The 24162-nt window shown below is 52.0% G+C and overlaps 1 long non-coding RNA gene across 1 annotated transcript; it reads right to left on the bottom strand.

Annotated features, from left to right (window-relative positions):
• Positions 1-1069: 1069 nt before the first annotated feature.
• On the bottom strand, positions 1070-20952 carry LOC125920745 (uncharacterized). The gene is made up of 3 exons (XR_007457179.1): positions 20812-20952; positions 8303-8510; positions 1070-1156 (listed from the first exon to the last, which is right to left on the bottom strand). It is a non-coding gene; the product is annotated as an uncharacterized LOC125920745 (long non-coding RNA).
• Positions 20953-24162: the final 3210 nt, after the last annotated feature.

The raw sequence follows: 24162 nt of genomic DNA, 5'->3' as shown, positions 1-24162 counted from the left end.
GGACCTAGGCTTCCCAAGTCCCGGAAAGTGAAAATTGGAGGTTTTGATTTTGATCATTTTGATTTTCAAAATCATTTCTTTCTTTTTTTTTTTTTTTTTCCCAAAATCATTTCTTTATATGAGTGATTACTATATTCAGTTTCTCTCCTATTCAGAGTGCTAATAGCTTGTAGTTTTTAGAATGGATGTGAGGGTTCAGTGGTTTTTCTTTTAATAGGGTTGGACCTTCTGGGAAACGAGGAAATACACGTCATCTCGTTCCTCCTTCCCCAGATCCACGTAGGGGGGCGAATCAGGGACTTCGTTGTGTGGAGTCTGGAACTCCCGCCACAGTGAATTGACGTGTAACCTAAAGTCTTTTCCTTTTATAAATTAATATGTAAGTATATATGAGGGTGGCTTTCAGGAAGGCAGAAAACTTGCTTAAAAAGTTAAATGTGATTCCGTAAAAGGCAAGTTGGCCGCATAAAGTTAGACTTCATCAGAAAGAAAAAAAAAAACTGGCTTTAGTTTTTTTCTTACAATCTGAGCATTTTGTTTAACTTCGGTAAGTGGCACGTTTTATATGGGATCAGACTCCAAAAATCCTAAGCATATTTTTATTTAAGGAGTATTAGAATGACCTGTAAAAAATCCTTAAGGCTGCGGTAATTCTAGAAGACCCACGAAATGCCTGTCGCATTTGTCCCTGTACCCTCCTCCTCAGCTCCTGTGTTGTGAAACTGTTGCAGTAAGTCATATGATAAAAAATACATAAACAAAATACAAAGACAGGATAGCAAATGCCAAATTTTTTCCAGGGCACTTTTCCAGTTTCCTTTTGGCCTTTACTTTGCTCTCAGAATACAAGCTCAGTACTCGTTTTTATGTCCAGTTCTGTAGTGGTGACCAGAACTGATAGGTCAGATGGTTTGTTCCAGATACCAGAGGTTGGTTTTTAGTGCCATATATGAAGACAGTTTGAAATTTTAAGATTAAGGCTTGGGCAGGGCAGGCGGGCGGGGGCCCATTCTGGTATCCTGAGATGGTCTTCGGATTTCTTAGAACCCTCCCTGGGACAGCAGGTGGCCCCCCGCATTGAGAAGCCCTTGGTGTCAGAGTAGAGCAGAAGCTCTCATTTTCTTAATCTTGGATCTCCTTCGCTAGACTTCATTTCCTAGGGTGAAAACATAACAGTAAGTAATTTTTAGGACAAGGAACAAGAAAAGAGACCCGAAGAAAATAGCTTATTTTCTTTGTCGTCCCTCAAAATGCATAGCAGTACCCTGTGTCCGACAGCCGTCCCCCTGGGGGTCACCTGGCCTCGTAGTTTTACGTGTCCCTGTGTTTCAAGCACTAGATATTTTTTGTGCAGACTCCTTGAGCAAGGTAAGTGGACCATCGGTTTGTGTGTTTGTCTTTCTCGCCGGTGTGCGCGCAGCCTGTGTCCCGTCCGGGTTCCGGTTGCTCCAAGGGAGCGGTGAGCACCAGGGTAGGGTGCTCTTGCACGACTTTCGGTGAGCACCAGGTGTTTGTCGTCATTAATTTGTTTCCACTTTCTTACCCTAAATCTTGTCCAAAGACAAAAAGAGAGCTATGTCGCCAACTAAAACGTTCAGATTTCCGCACACGCGGGATAACCAGGGGCGAGTATGCCTCGCTTTCCGGAAGTTTGCATTGTGCCGCTCGTGTTTGCAAAAAGACCCGTGGTAGCACGGTAACGGCCTTTTTTGTGGGAGCGAGACTCCTCTTCAGATTTCCCGGGTCAGCGAACACCAGGACCCCGGGGGGGGGGGGGGGGGGGTCTTCGGCCATTTCGGACGTGGGAAAGTTTTCGGCTGGCGGAAACCTGTGACTGCACACCTAGTGGTCTCTTGACCTGAAGGCGGTTTGTTGTTCGTGGTTTCCCACCTTGAGATGACAAATCGTGGCAGAGTTGCTGGTGACGGATGGAGGAGGTGGGGGTGGGGCCTGGGCAGCTGTGGTTTGGGGGGAGCTTTCCGGGTGACCCTGCACCTGTAGCCAGGCGCCTCTCAGGGCCAGGAGGTGCCTGCGGCTCATCTGACAGAAGTCTGTAGTAAAGAGATTTTAAAGTGTAGATTTATTATTGAAGCTTTTATACATACAGATGTATAAAATAAATATAAACGAGCAACTAAGATTCATCACTTACATCGCATTGTAAAATGTCACGGACAAGCCTCCAACAGAGTCAGAAATGGTCAGATGCAAGTGTCTCAGACTTCAACAATTTGTGTCTTTCTGGCATCTTCCCTTTTGGAACTGGGTTGATGTGACCTCTCCGCAGCCCTCGGAGGTCCCGTGAGGGTGACACGTGTTAAGGGTCCCAACGGCGGGCCGGGGACGTCGTCCTTCACGCCTTGGCCCCACTTGGTCTTTGTGAAGCGCAGGAGTTCTCCGGGCCACTGGCCCCCTGGTCTGAGCAAACCGACGTTTGGGAAGCCCCATGGTTGTCAGCTCGGAATCGGGTCCAGTCCTTGCTCTTCTCCTGGGCAAGTCGCTTTACCTCTCCGAGCCTCCCTTTCCTCTTCAGTAGAGTGGGAGTAACTGTGGCATCCACTACATGGGGTTCTGCATGGGCTTCGGTGAGCTAATAATGAACGTAAGGATCGTAGCTCGGTACGGGAAGCACTCGAAAAACAGAATCTGTAACTGAATACAGAGCTTGACTCTGCAGCACGAATCGGTCTACTTTTTCTATATGTGAATATAGCAGCCACCCCGGGAACTCAGGTGAGTAGTGTTTTCTGTGGATGATTCAACAGGATTATTTTCCAGTTTATGTTTATTCCTGGAGTCTGTCACTGGGTTGTAACTCTTCCTTCAGTACTTCGTTTTGCTGCTACTTACGTCTATTTTACGATTCTGAGGTTGTAGGTTTTGTAGTTTGCTTTGAGGTAACGTATGATATTTAAATGTCTCCTAAAGGATGGTTTTCAAGTAGAATTTTCCTCTGCAACTTCAAGGAGGCTGCAGGAGTAACTGTGGAAAGGCAGCGTGGTTAGACCTGGTCGTCTTGTGTCCAGCGGCCCCTCTCCGCTCGTCCCTGTCGCCACCCCGAGGCAGACGTGTGGAGTGGTTAGCCTTCAGAGTTAGGGAGGAAACAGGAGCAGTAGACGATCGGTTCCTGGGTTCATAAACTGATAACCGTGGGGAAGCTTTTAGAACTTAATTGACTATAACCCACATTTTGAAAGCACGAGGGGGCTAGCTACTGCTGGTTTTCTGTTTTTATTTTCCGTTTATTTTGTTGATGTGGTAGGAGACTGTCTACCTCCACCATCTTGGAGTCCCTCAACATGATTCCCTTTTCATTCCCTTCCTTAGAACAAGCCTAAGGACAACATTTTCTTAGGGCAAAAGCCAGTTCGTCAGCTTTAGACTATACGTGACTGGCGTTCCCTCACAGGGACGTGTGCGCCACACGGGCCTGTGGCTTTGGATAAAGATGAAAGCAATAGATCTGATAATGGGGTCTGAGTGTTCACCGGAGGTAGAGACAACTCTTTGGGGAGCAGCAGTAACCCCCCACCCCATCCCACCCCCAGCTGAAATTCAGGTAACAGACGGCCGTCTACCTGTAAAGCAAACCTCTTGACAGCTCTCGGTCTTGGGCCTGCCCTGTTCGCACGTGGCTGCCCCTTGGGGCCTGGCCTGCAGGGGTGAAGCTCCGACCTCACGCCTCTGGGGCGGCGTGGGCAGGGCTGGCCTCCCTCGCCAATCCCAGACTTGCCTGGTGCTCTGCTGTTTGCAGAGTGCGTACCCGGCGTTTATCTGCTTCCCACTGCCCTCTGACCCGAGTCCCGAGTCTCTCCGAGGGCTTCCTCCACGTGTGGGGGTGTGGACGCTGGCAACACCGGTCCCCTCCTTCCTGGAGCTGAGAGCTTTTCCGAAGGCGTCCCCCGCCCATCGTGTAGGGGCTGCGAAGATTCAAGCTTGAGGCCTTGCCATGCGCGTGATTACCAACCGGCCTTTCTCCCCGGCTCGGCCCTGACCCTGCGAGTCCTGTCTCGTTGGCCCTAGCAGAGGGTGACCAGGAGCGGCCGGGCACGAGGAGCGAGGCTGCTCTCTCCTTACCGGTTGGATTAAGACCAGGAGAACTAGCCCTCCCACTTCCTACAGAAGACACCCAAACCAAAGATAGCAGTCAGTTCATCCTGGAGGAGAACATGAACGGGGATCTTGGGGCAACCGATGTGAGGACTCTAGGAGAGGAGTCCCGACACCTGTCGTGTGCAAGGCACTTAGCTGTGTCCGAGGGGTGACACCAACCTGCGTGTCACTGTTTGGTTTGGGGAGCGGAAGCAGATAGATGGCGAACACCTCCCAGGAAGCCGAGTGTATTCTGGTCCAGGTGCTGAGGGAAGTTTCCCTGCGGAATCGAGGCCGAAGCCGATATCTAACGGGCAGATGGGAGTCATGCAAGTGGTGGTGCAAATGTTCTGGAACCTAGGACAAGACAACAGGATGTTCAAGGCCTGGTGTAATGAGAAATCGAGAGGCCTTGCCGGTGTCTGTTGATACACGGATAGGGTCCACGTACTTGGGAAGGAGAGTTGATCGATCTCTGGGATTGGGTGGACAGAGAGAGAGGTGGTGAGGGAGACAAGCCGGGCTTCTTCCAGCTTGTCGACTCGGCGGCTTTGCAGGGGCAGAGTGCTTGCCGGCCGCGGGGCCTGGGGCACTTGAGGGAGAGCAGGCGGGCCGGATGCTCATGTGTTCGGTCACAGGACTCGGAGCGCTGAGGGCCCGCAGGGCATCTGAGGGGAGAAGTCCAGTGGGCGATTTCGTGCCAGAGAACGGATTGAGGGTGGGGAAGTCCGGCCTGGGGTGGGAGGTGTGGGTCCTCGTCAGGCAGGTGATGGTGAGTGAGGCGATAGAAGGGGGGTTAAGAGCAGAGCCCGGGCACTTCAACACGAGAAGCCTGTCTGTTCCAAGACTTGTTACCCATCATGCCTTCCATGACCCTGAGGGTGTCTCGGGGAGGTGGAGATGGTCTCGTCCCTCAGCACTCGGTGGTCCGGGGACTGGCCACATCAGCCTCAGAATCCGCATCTTACGAGGGTCCTCGGGCGGCAGTAAGCGTGATCGCTCGAGAAGCAGTGGTCAGCGCCTCCCTTTCCATTTGAGACAACCGAAGAGTTTCAGCAACTCGGTCAAGATGGCCCGACTGGCCCGCGACTGGCCTCTAGGGCAGCCTGCTGGAAGTTCTCCATGTTGACTTTGACCTTGAGATCCCCAGGACAACCGACCGCTGGCTGCCCCCTCCAGTTGTCGGACCACCAGAAGCAGAGTTCTGGGTGAGACTAATTTAATCTCAATTAATCCAGATTCTCAGCTTAGGGGCTAAAAGAAGCTTAGTTATTTAAGACCGCCTGCATTGTCCTGATGAATCACCGTAGTGCTGAAAAGTTTTTATTCTGACAGGCTTTTCGTGAACTTGGAAATGAACAGATGTATCTGGATTTTTTCATCCAACTGGGCAACCAAAATAGCTTCCAGGAGGCTCTGAAGAATCCAGACGGAGAATGTGCTGCTTCCTTCCCCTCCCCCTCCCCCTCTTCCCTGGGTCATCTTCCCTGCTTCTGGTTTCCAGGGTCCAGCAATCCCTCACCTGGCGGCAGCTCCGGGGTGTTGTGACCCAAAAGCCCGGTAGCCCTTCGCAGCAACTGGTTGTCCCGTGTGGCGTTCGGTCCCCGTCCGAGCCCACAACTCCAGGCACCATATGTTATCCTTCATCCAGACCTTGCCACGTGAGAGGGACCCTGGGCCGTAGCTCTGGACCAAGAGGTAGGGAGGCTCTCTAGGATTCTCTGAACAAAGGTAAAAAATAGGCTCGGGATGGAAGAGAAAATAGATGTGTCATGTGCCAGCGATCGCCAGGGAAGCCTCACATTTTTTTTTTTCTTTTTTGTCTCCCTGAAATGTTTCCGCTTGCTTTCTTGCTACTGTTACCTGCGTTTCCCAATCCGTGGCTGGCATCAGGCCCTTGGCACTCCTTCCACGGTGGTGGGTCCTTCAGGGACGGGAGAGCTCTAGAAAGGCAGGGCTGACTGGCCTCTGCTTCCTGCCGTTGCCATAGACTAAGTATCAGCACATCACAGCCAGTCTGTGTTCCCATGGCCCATCCAGGTAAGAGTGGTTTGTACCTTTTAACCGGTTGGAAAACGTCAGGCGGATACTTCACGCTGTGAAAATTGCGTGAAATTTAAACTTCAGAATTTGGAATACCATCAGATTATTCTTTTTTTTAATTTGCGTTTTTCTCTGGGGTTGCTTTCATGCTACGGTGGCAGAGTTGAGGAACTGCCACAGAGAGCGTGTGGCACGGTCGTTTTCCTGCCTGGGGGATCACAAAGAGCTGGGACACAGCTATAACCCGTTGGGCTTCTGAGTGCCGCGCGTGTGGCCGTGCCTCAACGTTTTGTTTTTTTCTCACCAGTGTTTCCCATCGTGTCAAAACAAGGAAGGTGGAAAGGAAACTTCCGATACCTCCATGCCTCTCAGACGTGGTGGAGGGTGGATTGTTTCGTTACTGATAAAGTGCCTTGATGTGGTTGGTGGCTGTCCTAAAGAATGCCGTAGATGCTGGTGTGACGCCTCTGAACCGAAATATCTCTAACTCACGAGAAAGCAGTGGCCAGAAAAATGGGAAAATTTAAAATTGAGTAATCACAGAATTTCTTCACACACACACACACACACACACACACACACACACAAATGATAGTGTTGCTACAACCAGCGTTTCTGATTGGCTCGTTCGTTCGCCAAGCAGGGGAAACCACAGACCCGCAGTGGGTCAGTTAAACCATGTTTTGATGCAGCGGCTGGAGAACTGTGCCCAGGGAAAGTGAATTCGTGTAGGACTGTTAGCCTTTCTCTGACGACGGCCTCTCCAAGGGTTGAGGATATTGTGGGCGATGTCAACAGTCCGTTAAAAAGCCGGGCAAGTGATTTTGAGTGGCTTTCCCTGACTCTTGTTACAGGGGTTGACCTGTGGCACCAGCAGGGCTCGGTGGTTTGACGAGTCTGTGCCGAGTGACGAGTTACTCAAGACTTCAGCTCCGTCGACAACCTGGGTGGAACATCTGCGGGCAAAAACGTTCTCCAAGTGGAGGAAACGGGTTCCGCGCAACCTGAGGTTGACTCAAGATGCGTCGCGATCGACGGTGGAAAAAAATACGTGTGGAATAGAAAAGGCTTCCAAAGCTTGTGATGATACCAGATTTTAGAGCCTCTGGCTATTTACTGTATCGCTTAAGTCAGCAGGTGTTTTGCGGAGAACATTCGAGTCCAGCGTTCTCGAACCCAGTATTGTCAACACTGGGCTGCGTTCTCTCTTGTGGACTGAACCATCCCCGGGTCCGTGGAGTTTTATCCGCAGGAGGAGCGTGATATCCGGACATGGGCTGCCCCGCGACAGTTCGCTGGTGTCGTAGTTTTTTTTCAGGTGAGGTTTTATTTCAGTCTCTGAGCTGAGGACCAACAAGATTGAACTTTCTCTGAGTGAGAAGCACGGCCCTCAACCACCGCTCCCCAACCCCGAAGAGCTTTGGAAATTAGCTTTGGCTGCAGACTTGGCCCTCTTCACTGATGCCGTCTAAAATCACAAAGCAGAGCAGTGTTTCCTACGCGGGATTCAGACCATGGTAGAGTCCTCGCCACGGGAGCTAATGTCAGAATAACGTCACGCTGCTTCACTGCACTTGCCGTGTTGTCAGGAGTGAACACCGAAAGCGAGGGCTCCGTTCCACACGCGTTTGCAGCAGGTATAGGACCTCCCACCGCAGTTCGAGCAGGTGCTCTTGTAGACGTGAATGCGAACCCACAAGAAACTCCCATGTTGCGAAATCCACCCAGCCTCCATGGCGGAACTCCGGCCTGACCCTTCAGTTGAAGCGATTCATCTGCCCAAAGGGCAGCCGATGGTGACGAGAGGCAACTCTAGCTTTGCGCCTCAATTCAGTGAAATGTTAAGCCCCCGCTAAAAAGAATGAAAATTGCACTCATTAGTGGACCTCAAGAAACGTGCTCGATAATTATATTTGAGTTTCACCAATTAAATTTTTTTTCTTTTGTGATGTAGATCCACAATATCCTAGATTGTTGGCTTTTGACCCAGAAGACCTCAAAGTATTTTACATCTGGCCTCTTCAGGAAAAATGCTGCCCCTCCCTTCAATCGATGGAGCAAAAGAGTTGAGGGCTGGGCGGGGGTTCGGCCTCCCCTGTCAGTGCGGCGGAAGGGCAAGTTTGGGGCAGGGATCCACGACCCTCTGGCCCTGCTCCCGGGGACTTACCTCTGCTCCTCAGAGAGTCTCTGAGCCGGGAGGAGGACGCCACCTCTGTGCCTCCGTCTGTTGGTACAGGAGCAAGTTCTGACGCGGGAGCCACCTACAGGACAGCTGCGTGTCCAGCAGCGAGGAAGGCCAGCCCGACGACCAGCTTGCGGCTCCCAGTTTGTGTGCTGGCACCGTCTGCCCTCGGCTCGTGTTGCCGTCAGTTTGCCTGCACAAGGGCAGTGGAGGCGTTTAATTTCTCCTCCCGATACCAACCGATGCTCTGACCCCCTGCACACACCGGCCGGGTGTCCCAAGAATTCAGTTCTGACGCTGTCTACCTGGAGTTAGCGCGGGATCCCACCGGGCAGGGGGCTCAGCCCCACAGGACAGCCCCCGCTTCAGACGCCAGTCGCGAGTCCCGAGCCAGCTTCTGAGCGACTAGCTGTGAAGCAGTTCCCGCGATCTCCTTGGTTCAGTGATTTGCTAGAACAGTGCACAGCACTCAAGAGGGCGCGTTATTTATTGGCTATTATGCAGGACACGAACGAATAGCCAGATGAGGAGCGTGGGATCCAGAGGGGTCACGAGTGCGGGAGCTTCTGTCGCGTGCAGTTGGGGGACACCAGCCTCCTGGCACATGGATGTTCACCAGCTCAGAGGCTCTAAATCCTCTCGTCCGGGGGCGGGGAACGGGGGGAGGGGGTGGGTCTCAGGGAGGATTCATCACATCAGTTTCCGGCCTTCCTCCCCTGGAGGTTAGGGGGTGAGCTGAAAGTAAGATCTAGGCTTCTAGTCAAAGCCTGGTCTCTCTCTAGAAAGACCAGCCCCCATCCTGAAGCTGTCCAGGGCCCCCCAAGGGTCATCATGTTAGGACCAGAGATGCTCCTGTCACTCAAGGAGTGACAAGGGACTTAGGGTTTCTGGGTCAGACACCGGCGACAGAGACCAAGCCTCTTTCTGTGATACCGCAACAGTCCCTGTTCAGAAGCAACAAAAGCTCTGGGCACGTCGCATTTAATGCACACAACCTCCCAGCGAGGGGGGATGGGTCCTGTCCTGACCTTCATTTCCCAGATGGAGGAGATTGAAGCCCCAAGGAGAGAGTGTCCGTGAGTGGCAGCGATGAGGCCAGCCCCCCCCCCGGCCCAGGCAAGCAGACTCCAGAAACTGCTCTTAACGCCTCTGCAAGCTCCTTTATAGGGACTGCTCAGAACGGATGCCCCGCGCGGGAGACCTTTCTCTGTCCCTAGCACAGTCAGTGGTGAGCAAATCGGCTTTGGAGTCAGGCTGGTTGGAATCCCAGGTCTGCCCTGTACTGGTTGTGTGTCCTCAGGCAAGTTGCTTGGCCTCTCTGAGCCCTAGTCTCCCTCAACTCTAAAACGGGGACGGGGACACCTGCCTCGGAGCGTCCTCAGCGTGAGATGTGAGGACCTACCGAGGGGTGGGGAGTCTGAGGCGCTCTGCTGTGTGTTCAGCGCTAAGCCCCATCCTGCTCTCCCCTGGGACAGGAGTGGTGGGACCCCCAGACAGTGTCCCTGGTTTACGGGCGTTGCTGGCAAGGTCAGAGGGAAGAGGCGGGGGAGTGATTCGAGGACTGTAAAGACCCCTGAATTACCAGGCGGTGTTTCACTGATCTTCTCTGGGAGCCCGGGGTGGCATCCCCATTGTGAGCCTCTGGAGAAGCCCTTTTCTTGGGGCCGGAAGCAGTCAACGGGAGCGTTTTCCGTCGGCGGGCAACACGCCCGTTCTGTGCCAGTCTCCCCCCCCCCCCCCCCCCCTTTGGCCCCCCCCCCCCCCCCCCCCCCGGGGGGGGGGGGCCCGACCCCCCCCTGGGGGGGGGGGGGTCCCACCGTTAACGTGTCCGTTACGTGCCAGTCTGGGCCGGACACCGCACGCCTTGCTCGTCCCAGACTGGCCAGGGTACTCGACCTCCCTGGGTCTCTGCCCCCTCGTCTTTCAAATGGGCACAAGGGGTGCCTGGGTGGCCGAGTCTGTTGAGCGTCCGACTTCGGCTCAGGTCATGATCTCACGGTTCGTGGGTTCCAGCCCCGCGTCGGGCTCTGTGCTGATATCTCGGAGCCGGGAGCCTGCTTTGTAATCTGGGTCTCCCTCTTTCTCTGCCCCTCCCCTGCTCGCGCTCTGTCTCTCTCTCAAAAATAAATACAACTTTTTCTATTAAAAAAAAAAAAGCGAGGATGAGAATATTGCCTACCCTGTGGGTTCCCAGGGATGAAATGAGCGGATACACCCAAAACTCTTAGAACAGCGTGCCGCTTGGAGCCACGCTGAGCACCCCGCCCAAGGACACGGTTTGTAGACTGAAGTCTACTCCCCTTTCCCCCAAACTGCCTCCTGGAGCCGCCTCCCACTGCTCATGCCCCGCCCACCCTTCCCTGACAGTTGTCACTTACTGACGTTGGCCTGTTCTATTTAAAACCCTACCCCTGCCACTGCCCGGACATCATTGGAGGTTCTGGAAAATTCATCCAAGACCTGACCCCCACCCACAGCCTCCTGCCTTCCTGATCCCGAGCCTCTCAAATGTGCCTGCTTCAGCCTCCGCCTGTGATGCGCTTCTGGTCCTCACCGGCGTCCCCCCCCCCCCCCCCCGGTCCAGGACCCTTGGGTGGCACCTGCGTGTGCCCCCTCAGCGCCCCAGTACCTGTGTCAGAGTTAACGTCTGCCCCCGCCCCCCACCTCCTCCCCCCTCTGCTCTCTCCAAAGCTTGATGTAAAGTAGGTGTGAGATGCCTGTCCTGTTGCATCTGGGAATCCGGCCAGACCAGTAAGGTCTCTCCCCAAAAAGCTTTTTGAAAGTGGTTTTTGCTAATCAAGCTGGAAGTGAATCCCTCCAGCAGGGAATCTGCTAGGGCATCAAGGATGGAGACGCTGTTTCCCTCTGGTACCTGGCGGAACATTCTCAGGCTGGAGAGAGGCACCAGCTACCCCAGCCGGTCCCGTGGGCCATTGAGGCTGGGGCGGGTGGGGGGAGCCTGGCAAAGGCAGGGTGCCAGCCGCCGCGGGGTCAGCGTGGATGGGCGAGGGGCTGTGGCCTGAAGGGGGCCACGGCCCAGGACTGGGAAAGTGGGTGAAGGGGAACCGGGAAATCGGGGAGAACCACACCAAGAGAATGTTGCTTTTTGGGCCCAAAGCCGATTTTTAAGAAATGGCCACGTGCCAGCATGTCACGGCGGCAGCTTAGGGGTTCGTAAAGATGAAAAGCAACGCCCTTCCTGGTTAAATATACAAACCTGGGTTGGGGAGGTGACAGCAAGGGTCAGCATATGGTCCAAGGAAACTTCAGGGGCTTAAAACCACCTCTGGGACCTTGACCGACTCAGTCCTTCTAGAAGGACTGCAGGGGACCAGCCGGCTGCCCATGTGAGATGCTTCCAGTGAGTCTGTCTTTGCCCTTTCCTTACCTTGGACTGTCTACCGTGAGGAAGGATTTGTTCTTGCATGACCAAATTCTCCCAAACCACACAGCCCGCGAATAAAGCACGGTTTTGGTGACAAAACGGAATTTCTCTAGTCCCCCTACCCACCTTACGACCCCCCCCCCCCCGTTCTCCCCAAGACTGGTGGGCGGAGTTAAGTTCTCTTTGCTGCAGCTGGAAGGGCCCTGTCTCCAGGCCTCCCGGTCGGCTCTCCTGCAGGACCTGCTGGTCTGTCCCCCTCCCCGGCCTGGGTCTCAACCCTGCAGAGGCAAGAAAGTGGAGGAGCCCAGGACCCCGACACTTCCCCAGGCTGCTCCCGGAAAGCTCTGGGCGCGCAGCCCGTGCAGGACTCCTCCTGGACGATTCCGCCCGTTTGCTGTCCTCCCACCTGGCTTCGGGGCCTCGCTCTGTCCTCGGGAGGAATGGTTTCCTCCTTCCCTTTCGTACAACACCTGGCAGGTGCCCTGGCCGGCCGACGGGACAGTGGCGATCCTGGGGCTTCGGGCACCGGCCGCATGCAGCACAGCTGGGGGTGTGTGTCCGCATCAGCGTTCGATTCGTGCTGTCTTTGGTATTTTCTAGAATGATGTCTGCTCTGACAAAATTCAGACTGTAAAGCAGTTCCTGACTGTGCTGAGGACAAACAGGCAAACTTTGGGAAGACAAACTTCCCAAACCAGAAGTGTTCAGAGACATTATGCGTCCCTGTGATAATCTGCCGACATCATCTCGACTTTATAATCTTGTCTTCGCTGAAGATGTGACATTTCACCCCACGTTACTTCAGTAAGCATCTTCTTTTTTTAACGGCAGTTTCTTGCTTAAACAATATAATTATCACACCGAACAAAATGAACAGTTCCTGTCGACAGGTCCAAAGTCAAAGTTTCCCCACCGTCCCCAATAAAACATTTTAGTGCTGGTCTGTTCAAAGTAGGATCCCATTAGGGCCCAGACGTTGCGTTTCATTCCGGTACTTAAGTCCCCTTAAATCGAGAACCGTCTGTACTCTGTATTTGGGGCAATAGAAAAGTTCTCCCCACTCTACTATCGTTTGATGGTTTCTTTTTTTTTTTTTTTTCCATTTAAATCTTCGATCCGTTTGGAGTTGCTCTTATTGTGTGTTCGGTGAGGCACAGATTCAACTGTATTGTTTTCCCAGGCGGCCACCCTGGTGTCCCAACACCATTCATTAAAAAGCCCATCTTTCGCCATCCGTTAAAGATCCCGCATTTGTCATCTGTCGTACGGTGACACCCAGTTCCTAGGATCTTCCAGACGCTGGTTTGTAAGTCCGTCCACCTGCCACAACCACAATGTCTTTTCATGTTGAGGCTGCGTGACATCTGGCAGCCCCACCCTCTTCCCTTCAGGTCGCCCTTCCTGGCTCGTTCTCCGCCATGTGAGTTGTTGAATAACTAATTTCAGAAGAAAATGCTGTACGTCATGAGCTGGGGAGATTGGACTTCTTTTGATGTGAAATTAGCATTGTATCCAGGAACATGGTATGTCTTTTCATTTGTGAACCTCCCTTTCCGTGTCTTTCAGGAGTCTTTTAAAGTTCTTTGCATAAAAGCTTTCCACGTTGCATGTTATTTTTACACCGAGGTGGTTTTTCTTTGTTTCTGCTCAGTGGGGTTTTTCTCTTCCGCATATCTTCTAGCCGGTTGTTTTATGAACGCATGAAGGCCGTTGGCTTGTTAAAACATATTGATTTAGATAGATAGCACGAGCAGGGGAGGGGTAGGGAGAGAGGGAGACAGAATCCCAAGCAGGCTCCCGGCTGTCAGTGTCTCACCGACTGTGAGATCGTGACCTGAGCCAAGACCCAGAGTCAGCCGGTTAACCAGCTGAGCCACTCTGGCGTCCCAAGGCCGTTGGCTTTTACATTAGTTTTAGATCCCGCCGTCTCACAAAATTCTCTCATTGTGTCTTAATGGTTTTGTCCGTGGGATCTTCGCGTTTTTCCAGAATGCGGCGATGCCACCTGCAGATAGGGACATTTTGTACCCGCCCGCCGGTGCTTATCTGTTTGTCGTTCGCCCGCGTCTAACGATACTGTGCAGTGCAGTTGCGGAGACAGCGGAGACATAGCGGTATCTTTCTTATTCCTCACTTCAGTGAGAATGCATCCGGGGTTCCCCCGAGAAGAAAACGTCCCGTCTTTGTCTAGTCACCGTTTTTGCCTTCAGCTTTGCTTTGTAATTAGTACAGCCACGGCGGTCCTCTTTTGATTAGTATTTGCGCAGCGTAACCTTTGCCACCCTTTTACTCGTAGCCTTTTTATATCCTTATGTTTTTGATGTGTCTTTGCAAAAACAGTGTCTTGTGTATATCATGGATGTGTTCTTGATCCAGTCTGCAAGTCTTTTTGTTTTCAACCGGACCTTCTGTCCACTTAGATTTAATATAAGTACTGATACATTTGGAATTATCTATCATTTGGGATTGCACCGTATATCTCCTCTTTCTCCCCCCGCCCCTCCTTGTGTCTATTCCTGTGCATTTTCTTCTTCTTTTGGATTGATTGTATATTTTGCAATTCTATTTTCAATTGTATTTTTCCATTTCAGTTTTTCAATTCCCCCACTAGTCTGTAAGTTATACAGTGTTCTACTCTATCTTTAGTGGTTACTATAGAGATTTAAAGTGTGACGTTTGTTTATCAAAGACTAACGTTACTTAAGCGTGTCTCCCCTTTTCCTAGACATTGCAGGGGCTTCAGAATATTTTAAACTGTAAACACTCCTCAATTTACATGCTGTTACCATATTTTAATTCTGGATAATTTTAGCCCACAATAGACTTATGCTTGCTTTTTATACAGTCAGCACTCAGTAGGGTTTACCCAAATTCAGATTTACCCTCTTTCTTACTCCTTATTTCTTCCTGCATCCCTGAACTTCTGATTAGGTCTATTTTCATTCTGCGTGCAGAACACCTTTTAGTTTCTTCTTTATTGCAGCAGTAAATTATTTTGCTTTTTGATATTTGGAAACAAGTCTTACCTTCGTTCTTGAAAGATACTAGTTTCCACTTCTAATTTTTAAATACCGTCAGGATTTTTAAGAAGTTATGAACGTAGGACAGGGAGTTCCCAGATACTTTTCATCCTGTGTCTTCAACATTGAACGTACTATGTGGTCATTAATACAGTCATGAAACTGGGAAACTAGCTGACACTGTTATCAGCTAATCTACAGATCTCTTCAAACTTCACCTGGTTTCTGGACCAGGTCCCACCCAGGGCCACACGCCGCCTTGATTTGTCACATATCTCTAGTCTCCTCCTGAGACATCGCCTTGGTCTTGTGTTCCCCCCCTCCATGACCTCGGCATTTTTGAAGAGCTCTGACTAGTTATTTTGTAGAATTTTCCTCGGTTTTGGCTCGTGAGATGCTTCTTGTGATTAAATCATGACTGCACGTTTCAGGCAAGAACACCAGGAAATGATGACGTGCTGTTTTCAGTAATTCATATCAGGAGGCGTATGCTTTTCTTATATCTCACTACTGGTGATGCTTTGATCGCTTCGTCAAAGTGGTATTTTTCCATTTTCTCCATTGTAAACTTACTAATTTTCCCTTTGTAAGTAGCAGGCATTTTGTGGGAGACGCTCTGAGACCATGCATGTTTGGTATTTAATGCTACGTAACGTATATGACAAATTCCCTCCCCACTCCCAAATTAGTGGCTTTAAGAAACAAATAATTAATTATTCTTGGTTTCCTTGGGCCAGGAGTTGGGAGCAGCTCCACTGGATGACCTCGGGGTGGGGTCGCTCAAGTGGAGGCGACAGTCATCTGAAGGTTTGACTGGGGCTGGAGGGTCCCTGCCAAGGCAGCTCCCTTATGGGCTCTTGTCTGGAGGCCTCGGCCGTCCACTGACTGTGGGCAGAAGGCTCCATTCCTCCCCACGTGGACCTCTCCAGAGGGCTCCTGCAGTGGCCTCATGACATAGCACCTCACTTCAGCCACATGAGGAGCACAAGGGGGAAGCCACAAATGTCTGTGGCTTGTCCTGACAACGTGCCACATCTACAGTATCTTCCTGGGACACCGGGTCGGCCGTATTCAGTGTGGGAGGGGACTGCAAAGCAGCATGAGGACCAGGACTCGGGGATCCTTGGTGGCCATGTCCACAGCTGTTGGTTCTTCTGGGCTCCTGGCACCGCTTTCTCCGTCGTCCTTCCTTTTCCGTGAAAGACCACTGACGTTCACTGCAGAATTGTTTTCCCAGCCGTGCGTCAGTCAGGGTCCCATCAGAAGATGGAACCCAGGGGCCCTTGGGGGGCTCCGTCGGTTGAGCGTCCAGCTTCGGCTCGGGTCACAATCTCGCGGTTTGTGAGTTCGAGCCCCGGGTGGGGCTCTGTGCTGACAGCTCAGAGCCTGGAGCCCGCTTTGGATTCTGTGTCTCCCTCTCTCTCTGCCCCTCCCCTGCTCACCCTCTGTCTCTCTCAAAAATAAACATTAAAAAGAATTATTAACCAGAGTAATGGGTGATTGGCTAGTGAGAGAACTCTAAGAGCCGGAAGAGTATAGGGTATAGGCAGCGGTCTCTGCACCTGGGACTGCGAGAGACCCCCTCCCAGAGCTAACCTCCAGACCTCCCGGAGGGGGCGCGGTGGTGACTCTGCTCCACAGACCGAGGTGGGGCTCTGCTCCGTTGGCCGAGGTGCTTCACCAGAAGGGCTCGTGTGAGATCCACCCTCTGCAGTGGGAAGCTGGCCGGAGGGAGGCATCGCATCTCAGAACCCTCGAGGCTGCTCCAGGAGGTGCCCCACGAGCCCCGCAAGAGGAGGAGCCTGGCTGGCCACTCTCTTCCCTGACACTGCTTGAGGGAAGGCGAGTGACGGGCCTCCCCCCCCCCCCCCTTGCTGGCACTTTACTGTGAGCCACCCAGGGCAGGGGGGTGCCACGGAAGCCGTTTGCAGGGCACTCCCTGCAAGCTGCTGGGTGTACCCGAGAAGGCTTCCGGGGAGGGGTGCTTAGCCAATAGCACTGACTAGTACCAAAGGGGCCAAATTATTATTTCTAAAAGATGTTTTATGTGTACATTTGAAAGAGAGAGAGGCCGTGCATGAGAAGGGGAGGGGCAGAGAGAGGACAGAATCCGAAGCGGGCTCCAGGCTCTGAGCTGTCGGCACAGAGCCCGACGTGGGGCTCGAACGCACAAGCCGTGAGATCACAACCCGAGCCAAAGTTGGACGCTTAACTGACTGAGCCACCCAGGCGCCCCCAAAGGAGCCAAATTATTAACATGGGGTCAAGTACTTAGTTTCATAAAGAAGGAAAAGAAAGATCCTTAGTTTTAGTCTAACCACCTGCGTATTTGCGAAATTCCCGAAGTGGCAGCTGCATTCAGCGTAGACTCTCGTTGATGGACGTATTTCAAGTGTGCGCTTTGATCAGCATTGGTGCACGGACGCACGTGGCTGGCCATCACCATCAGGATAGGAGAGGCAGCACCTGAGGGAGTAGCCACGAAACGCAGGAGGAAGACGAACAGTAGGGCACAGGGTGAGTGGCGGTGGGGAACTTGCTTTCCCAGGTGTCAGGACGTTCTATAAAGCCACTGCGATAAAACCAGCGTGGTGGTGGTCGTCTAGGAGCAGACAAGTAGATCCCGGGAAGGACAGACAAGCTGGAAGTACGGCCCTCCATCCACAAAGAGGGAAGTAATACCTCGTAGTGCCAAAGTTCCGTTGAGTGAGCAAAGGTCCTGACACGGTGGACACTGGGTGTTCTCCGTCTGATGGGGCCGGTGCGCATAAATAATCGTCGTAACACAGGATCAGCGTGATTCAAAGTTTTACGGGTTCAGAAGAGGAATAGACCAACAGAGGAGGTAACACCTGAGAAGTATCTTCAACAATACATGAGTCTGAGGAATGGGAATGGGCATCGGGGAGTTGGCATTCTCAGCAGAAGGAGCTGCGTAGGTAAAGGCAGAGAGATGTGAGTGCCACGGTGTTTTGACGGAGGTAGAATAATGCCCCCCCCCCCAACCCAGCCAAAGACGTCTGTGTTCTAGTCCCCAGAACCTTTGATATGTTAAGTTACATGCCAATGAAGAATTAAGGTAGCATATGAAATTTAAGGTTGATCAGATGACCTTGAGATGCGGAGTTTTTCAGGTTATCTGGATGGGCTCGACATAATCATAAAAGTTCCTGTAAGTGGAGGAGGAGGCAGAAGATGGAGGGCCAGAGCAACGGCGGCATGAGAAGCTCTTGGCCCGTGTTGCTGGTTTTCAAGATGGCGGAAGGGCCACAGACCAAGGAGTACATGTGGCCTCTAGAGGCTGGAAAAGGCAAGTCGGTGGATTTTCTTTTAGAGCCTCCAGAAAGGAACACGGGCCAGCCAACGCCTTGATTGGAACCCAGCAAGTCCCATTTTGGACTTGGGACTTCCCGAACTGCAAGATGATACATTGGTATCGTGTGAAGCCTCTCAAGCCGTGGTAATTTGTTAGAGCCTCCAAGGAAACCGACACAAGCACTGAATAAATCAGACTGGTGGAGCATCCAATCCAAAGGGAAAATGGAGGGGGCAAGGGCAGAGTGGGCGCCCGAGGCCACGCCATGGGCTCCTGAGATGTCGTCTAAGGGGCTGGTGCTACAGGAGAGGGCAGTGACGCCTGTTTTAGGGTCATCACATTGGCCAGAGGGTTTGGAGGCAGAGAGGCAGGGAGCGCACTCTTTCTTACCCAGTGATATAGTTTTCATATTGGCCACCTCACTCTTCGTGACAGTCTCTCCGGGAATTACTGTCCTTGTGCATGAAGGACAGCGCGTGAGTTCGAGCCCCGCATCGGGCTCTGTGCTGACAGCTCAGAGCCTGGAGCCTGCTTCCGTTTCTGTCTCTCCCTTTCTCTCTGCCCCTCCCCCATTCTCTCTCTCTCTCTCTCTCTCTCTCAAAAATAGACATTAGAAAAAAAAAAGAAAACACATAGTATCTATAGGGTTCGGTACTATCCGGGTTTCGGGCATCCCTGAGGTTTCTTGGAATGTGCCCTCCGTGGGTAAGGGGGGACGGGCTTGTTATTACACTCATCGTATGTAAGTCTCCTTTCTAAAGTTCGTCTAACCCAGTTTAAGTCTAGGGCTCGGGGAGGTCAGCCCATAATTATTTTTGTGTTTACTCCAAAGGATTTTTGTTGCAGACAGCGAGCCACGTGTTTGTCTCTTGGTGGCAAACAGAGCTCGGTCACGTCAGCTCCAGGAGCCGCTGGTTTACGCAGCGTGGTTCTCTTAAGTGCAGTGGGTCTCAGGCTCACTAGTAACAGGTGCACTCCCTAGCAAGAGGCTGCCCTTCTTGAGCTGATCGGGAGTCCTTGGACGCCCTGCCTCGTGAGATCAGAGCCGGACGGACGCCGAGGCCCCCGAGGCCCTCCTGACTTCACTCCGGGTGACCCTCGGCGACAGCCGTGTGCTGAGACAGAGGGCGGTGGTGCCGTCGTTAGTCCTGAAGCGGGTGGCGGGGGCGACTGAGCAGGTGCTGCCGGGGTCTTCGGCTCCTGCTCGAAGCCCCTTCGCGAGGAGAGAAGGGAAGAGCGGTGATAAGGTGACGAGCTGGGATCTCTTCCCTTCTGTGATCTGTCGGGTGCTCAAGGGGGTACGGGGACCCACCCCCCTCCCGACGCGCTTCTGGGCGTCTCGAGAAAATGCAGGAGTTGAGGGTTTCGTGCCAATCCGTGTGGGCAAAGGGAGAATAGTTAGAAGGGGCGTGGAGGAGGCCGAGGTGGAGAACAGAAGGCAGGGATGCTCCCCGGGCCCGGGCTGTGGGTGGCGTGTCTGATCAGGATCTGAGGGTCCCAGCTGGGCCCAGGTGTTACCCAGGGCACCCGAGGTCGGTCCCCTCGTCCTGAGCACCCGGGAGGGGACGAGAGAAACGAGTAGGCAAAATAAAGTTGACACAAGGCTTTTCCGGGTCCGGCATCCAAACCGTTCCATATTTCTGGAAGCGCAGTAAACCCAGGAGCCGGGTCGGAGATGTGGGCATTCGGGCTCTAAAACCAGAAAGATGTTGACCATTTGGACGGACGACCAGACGTTGGGGGAAAAGCCTCTCGGCGTCTACGTTCTCTGTTGTAAAATCGAAGTATTCGGGCGTCTCGTTGAAACTGCAGGGAAGGGAGGGGCTGACGTGTTTCTACAGCGCAAGGAACGGTAGGGGGGCCTGACCACGGCCCACGTGAGCAGGGTCACTGTCACGGGTGCTGCTGTGGAGGCAGGCGTGCCTGTAGGGAGGCCGCCCGCAGGCCCTCCAGCCAGGGGCCTCCCATCCACCTGTGGCTCATCCCCTCCCCGTCCTGTGCTCCGGGCGATGGAGGAACCGATGGAGGAACCGAGCCTTCTTCCCGCGGACTCAGACACTCACTGCCTTTGGAGGAAAAGTCCTTAAGACGAGGATCCGGGGGCCTGGGGACCAGTGACAAAGCTGTTCGGCAGGGGTCACCATGAGGAATTCAGTTCGTGGGGACGGGCTTTTCTGTTCCCTTAGCCAAAAGTATTAGCCATTTATTGTTTCAAGGCAGTAATTCTGTTAGTACAATAAGCAGCCGCTTAATACCTACCGCGGCCCGTATGTCCTCGAGTGTCACATATTGCCAGTGACACATGGACCATTCATTTGTAAGAGAAACGTGGGAAGAATGAAAATAAAAGCCATGACACGAATGGACCCCACAGTCTGTGGGACTTGTGCTAATATTAGAATTGTGGTGATGTGGAAGGGATGAGCTTTTTAGAATCGAGGTAAAAGTTCTGGCACCAAATTCTGCCGTGGGGAGAGGGGTTCCCCCCACGTCCGAGGAATGTTCCAGACGCCAGCCGGGTGTCCTGTGGGCCAACTCAGTTCGGATACTGTCTCCCTAAAAGTAGCGTCAGATCCCACGGGTGTAGGGCTCTGTCCCACAGGACTGCCCCCCCACCCCCAACCCCAGACACCCCTGGTGAGTCCGGGTTGTCACCTGTGTTTCTGGCCAGTCGGCCCGAAATCAGAAGGCTCCCGTGACCCCCTCCTTGGGTTTGACTGATTTGCCAGAGTGGCTCAGAGAACTCAGGCAAACAGCTTACTTCCTAGATTACCTGTTTATTGGAAAAAAGGTGTAACTCAGGGAGAGCCCGCTGGAACTGATGCGTAGGGCACTGGATGTGGGAGGGGGCACAGCACCCAAGACCCGTCCCGGTGCGTCATTCTCCTTCACCAGCCGGGAAGCGCTGGGCCCTGTCCTCCTGGGCTCCGGTGGGGGCTTCCCTACAAAGGTGGGACGGGCGACCGAGCTCAGATCTCCAGCCCCTCTCCCCTCCGTAGAGCTGGGGGCGGGGCTTGGAGTTCCAACCCTGGGATCGCCGGTTGGTTACCCTGGCAACCAGCCCCCGCCCTCGGGGGCTCTCCGAAAGTCACACCGCGGAGAGGGGTTGGTTATAAATAACAAAAGCCGCCCACTGCCCCTTTACCGCTCTGAAGCTGTTTCGGGGACTGGGAACAAAACTAAGTATTGTAAACAAAAGAGGCCCCTGCGGTTCCTGTATAGGAGATTCCAAGTTTTGGAACTGTGTGCCGGCAACAGTGGACAAAGGCCAGATACCTATTTCTTCTTGCAAATCACTGTATCACTTTTGGTTAGTGGTAGGAGCGTTCATTCACCTCTTTGTCGGTTTCCTAAGGGGTTGCTCCTCTGTTGTTTTGGTTCGTTTTCATCATCCTGGATTTACTATCAAATGTCTCATGAAAACAAAAAAGGTATAAAAATTCTGCAGATCAACTTATCGACTCAGCAGACACGTACAAATAACATTACGAATGCAGTGGAAGTCTGCACCTCTTAATAATTTTTTTTTTTTTAAGATTTTATTGTGTAAGTAATCTCTGCACCCAGCGTGGGACTCGAACTCACCGCCCTGAGGTCGAGAGTTGCACGCTCCACTGATTAAGCCAGCCAGGCTCCCCTACATCTCTTAATGACTTTTAAAGAGACTTGAAGAGATTACGGTAACTACCAGGTGGCTGTTTTATATATTGCCAATGCTTTCCCGCTTGCCCCTCATCTTTTAAGTTGTCTGTGATTTTGTTTTTTGACGTATGGAGGTGATACGTTTTCATGTCATCAGAAGTCAAGCATTTCCTCTATAGTTTTGGATTTTTCTGTCCTGCTAAGAAAGGCCTCTTCACCTCAGGATGACATAAGCACTGTCCCAAATGTTCTCGTGTGATACTGTTCGCATTTAAATAGTGCATCTCTTCGGAGCAGATGGCGTGTGTCTCTGCGTGGAGGTAAAGCTACAAGTCTGCATCGCCAAGGGAAACGGGGGATTGCCCTTAAGTATCAAAGCGGGGATGTGAAAACAGAGTGTCCTAATTTGCGTTGCTGGTATTTCAAGGGAGGCTAACCTTTCCGCCGCCCCCTCCCCGTGCTTTTTATTTTTATTGCTTTAAAAAATTTATTTTTAAGTTCTATCTACACCCAACGTGGGGCTCAAACTCACAACCCCAAGATCGAGAGTCACATGCACCACCTACCGAGCCAGCCAGACGTCCCATCCCTCCCCCCCCCCCACCATGCGTTTTAAAGCTTTCTCTTTTAGAAAGCACGTTATTGTACAAAAATAGGATAGGGTAATGAACTCCCTACCTGTGCCCATCACTCAGCTTCAACCACTGTCAACTTACTGATTCATCTCTGTCTGTCCCATGTAGCACCTGAGACTGTGTGTCAACAGACAGGTAGACGGACAGGTCATTGGCATGGAATATAGACTCTGGAAGTGGATCCACACTTACATGGCCCGTTGACTTTCCACAAAGGTGACGAGATAATTCAATGGGGGGAAAATAGTCTTTCCAATGAATGGGCAACAGGATTTCCATGTGGAAAAAATGAGCCTCAAGTCCTATCTCACGTCATGCAAAAAAGTTAATTTGAAGTGGATCCTTGACCTGAATATGAGTGCTAAAACTATAACATTCTTAAAGGAAAGCATAGAGGAAAAAACTAGGAAAATAACTTTTACAACTCAATAATGAGAATACAGACCACCCAATTAAAAAGGGTGCAAGGTACTTGCACAGAGGGGTCCCTGGGTGGCTCGGTTGGATAAGCGTCCGACTCTTGGATTCACCTCAGATCGTGGTCTCTCCGTTCATGAGTTGGAGCCCCCTGTCGGGCTCTGTGCTGACAGCTTGGAGCCTGTTTGGGATTCTCTGTCTCCCTCTGTATCTCTGCCCTTCCTCCACTTGGATTCTCTCTCTCTCTCTCTCTTTCTCTCTCTCCCCCCCCCCCCCAAAAATAAACATTAAAAAAATACTTGCACGGGGCGTCCGGGTGGCTCAGTCGGTTGAGCGTCCGACTTCGGCTCAGGTCACAATCTCACAGTTTGTGAGTTCAAGCCCCGTGTCGGGCTCTGTGCCGATGGCTCGGAGCCTGCTTCGAATTCTATGTCTGCCTCTTCCTCTGCTCCTCCCCTGCTCATGTTCTGTCTCTCCTTCAAAAAATAAAAAAAATATATTAAAAAAAATACTTGCACATAGACTTCACAAAGGAAACAATATCAATAGCCAATAAGCTCATTAAAAGCGTGTTCAATATTCATCAGTAATATGCAAGTTAAAGCCATAATGAGCTTCTCTCCCCTACGCTGCAGGAGAATGGCTAGCATTAAAGACTGACAACACTCAGTGTCGTGGTGGATGTGGTCACCACGGCTGTCATATGTCATCACGGGCACCATGCTTTGGGGAAATGGCTGTTTCATTTCACGCTAACCACTCACCCTCGCTGTGACCAAGCAGTGCCCCTTCCAGATTACCCATGAGAAGTAAAAACATACCCACTAAGAAAGACATTTGTACAAGGACCTTCACAGCGGCTTTATTACTATCAGCTAAAAACCGGGAACAACCCCAATTTCCATCCATAGGAGAGTGGATGAAGGAACCGTGACGGGTTCGTACAATGGAATACTACTCAGCTACAGAAAGGAACAAACTCCTGGTACATGAAACCGTAAACATCTTAAAAGCATTATGTGGCGTGAAACAAACCAGACACAAAAGAGTGCACACTGATTCTATGTATGAAGGCCATTTATGCTGACGGGAGCCACAGCAGCGGCTGTCTCTGGGGCTGGGGGTAGGTGGGAAGATTCATGGGAACGACGTGAGTCAACTTTCCTCAGTGATGGAAATGCCCCGTATTACGATAAGGGCTTGAGTCACGCAGCCTCATCCATTTGTCAGAACTCATCGGATGGTATACTTCAGGTCCGTGCATCCCACTTTATGTACACTTTAACTTAGAAAACAACCGGTGAAGAAAAGATCTAACACCTTGAAAAAAGAAAAAAGATGAGGGGTTAAATCTCGTATGTGTAATCCTTGGCGAGGCCATGTTTGAGATACAAGAGGCACCAAAATATGTTTTTTAAAAAAGTATACAT

This window comes from Panthera uncia, chromosome C2, assembly GCF_023721935.1.
Source record: "Panthera uncia isolate 11264 chromosome C2, Puncia_PCG_1.0, whole genome shotgun sequence".
Lineage (NCBI taxonomy): Eukaryota > Metazoa > Chordata > Mammalia > Carnivora > Felidae > Panthera > Panthera uncia.
This window is presented reverse-complemented; position numbering and strand designations above follow the sequence as displayed.